The sequence below is a fragment of the Portunus trituberculatus genome, chromosome 42, assembly GCF_017591435.1.
Source record: "Portunus trituberculatus isolate SZX2019 chromosome 42, ASM1759143v1, whole genome shotgun sequence".
NCBI classification, from domain to species: domain Eukaryota; kingdom Metazoa; phylum Arthropoda; class Malacostraca; order Decapoda; family Portunidae; genus Portunus; species Portunus trituberculatus.
Window position 1 is genome coordinate 31,435,925 of NC_059296.1, and position 2,128 is coordinate 31,438,052.

The 2,128-nt window shown below is 48.2% G+C and overlaps 1 non-coding gene across 1 annotated transcript; it reads left to right on the top strand.

Annotated features, from left to right (window-relative positions):
• The first annotated feature begins 388 nt into the window (after positions 1 to 388).
• Trnal-aag lies at positions 389 to 470 on the top strand. The gene has a single exon. It is a non-coding gene; the product is annotated as a tRNA-Leu (tRNA).
• Positions 471 to 2,128: the final 1,658 nt, after the last annotated feature.

Below are 2,128 nucleotides of genomic sequence, written 5' to 3' on the forward strand. Positions count from 1 at the left end.
GTAGGTGTTATGTGCAGACGTGAGGTGTTGGAGGAAGAGGCCGGAGGGAAATTACCTGAATGACTCCCTTAAACTCCTCCAGTGTGTTCCCTTTCTGCTTCCTCTGCTCTCTCCACACACACACTGCCAATCCTTTCTCTCCTCACATCACCTCCCTCGTCTTGCTTCCCGCCCCTCCTTTCCTCTTCGGCTCTACACTTCACACACTCTGCCGTTCCCTTCTCTCCTCACAACACTTCCCTCGCCTTGCTTTCCGACCCTCCTTTCCTCTTCGCCTCTGCACTTCACCTCCTCGCCCGCGGCTCAGGAAGGAAGCAAGGATTAGAACCAAGAGCCGATGTTATGAAGACTGCAGCTCACATTTGTCTTCATCCTGCACGTACTCAAAGGTAGCGTGGCCGAGCGGTCTAAGGCGCTGGTTTAAGGCACCAGTCTCTTCGGAGGCGTGGGTTCGAATCCCACCGCTGCCATAAGTTTTGGTTCCGCGCTTCCCGTGATGCATTGCACAGCAGATGATGCACAGACTTAGTAAATGACCGATCCCAGCCATGATTTTTGGGAGTGTGGCCAACACCTGATTATCAACCACTTCAATAATTAAACGCATTTTTGTCTTGATTTTTGTGTATGATGAGACGATTGCACTTATGGAGATTAAAAGATTAATAGCCAGTCTCTATTATTCTAATTTCAATATATGTTTCTGAAGTTGTATAAAATCGCCAAATAGTAACCAGAATTAGTATGGAAACGCATTTTAGTACTGAAGAGATTAAAAAGTTCCTCCTTCTCCCAAGATGCACTGATGGTGGTGGTTGTGTTTGCTGTATTGTAGTATATTTGTTCCTTTGTATTTCTTGGCTCTAACTTCCCTTGTATACGTTTACTCGTCTGCCTCGCGAGGACAGGAAGCAGACTACTTCCAAATAGATGTACTGATATCCTCGTTGTGGATCAGTAGGTCTTGCACTGTGTATTCTCTTGTATTCTGAGACGTGTACTCATATTCTATCTCCTACCGCCCTCCCGCCTTCCTCTCCTCCATCACCAGTGCACTAACAGCGACGTAATCTTGTGCAGCGTTATTCTTTAGTGTAGAATTTCCATGTCAACATTTTCATTACTGTTCGTGGCGTTCAATATTTTGCTAGCGACCTAGTGCTGAAGGAAGCGGTGGCCGTGGAGGAGCCTTGTTATAGTGTGTCTGCTCTCCAACACATAATTGATAGTAGCGGCAGAGTCTATTAATTATTTTCCTTATAGACCAAGATGTGGCCTCATTTCTGCTGCTCCTACTTGATCCCACACAATCCTCCTCCTCCTCCTCCTCCTCCTCCTCCTCCTCCTCCTCCTCCTCCTCCTCCTCCTCCTCCTTCTCCTCTTTCTCCTCTTCCTTTTTCTCCTCCTCCACTACCACCATCATTACCAACAATAGCCCACCACACGTGCCCAGAAATCCCTCCTCTTTTCAGTGGCGGCGTCGTGTTGTTTCTTCCATTTCCGATTCCGGTTTGTGTCCGCGCGTGTATCCGTCGCCATCTTGATTTTCTCACTACCCCCTCACTCTCTCCCTCCCTGACCGTCCCTCTCCATCCTCATTTCTCTTTCCATCACTCTCCTCTTCCCCTTCTCCCCCTTCCCTTCCTACATCGTCCTCATTCCTCTCTCGTCTCTCTCTCTCTCTCTCTCTCTCTCTCTCTCTCTCTCTCTCTCTCTCTCTCTCTCTCTCTCTCTCTCTCTCTCTCTCTCTCTCTCTCTCTCTCTCTCTCTCTCTCTCTCTCTCTCTCTCTCTCTCTCTCTCTCTCTCTCTCTCTCTGCTCATTTTTCTCTCTCTCCCTTCTGTCCATTTCCTCACTGTCCCTTCCTATCGGCATCATTTCTCTTTTTCTCTCCCTCTTTCCCTTCGCCCTCATTCCTTCCTACTCTTTCTCTCTTTTTCCTCCCCCTGTTCTCTTTTTTTTTCAATTCTCTCTGCTTCTCACCCCTTCATGTATTCCCTGTGTGTCCCTCTCGTGTCATTTCCCCTCCTCTCCCCTCTTTTCCTCCTTCCTGAATCACCCGCCTTCCACTTTCACCATTCATCACCTCCATTCCTCCGACCCTCAATGCTCCTTCCACTCTTTATTTC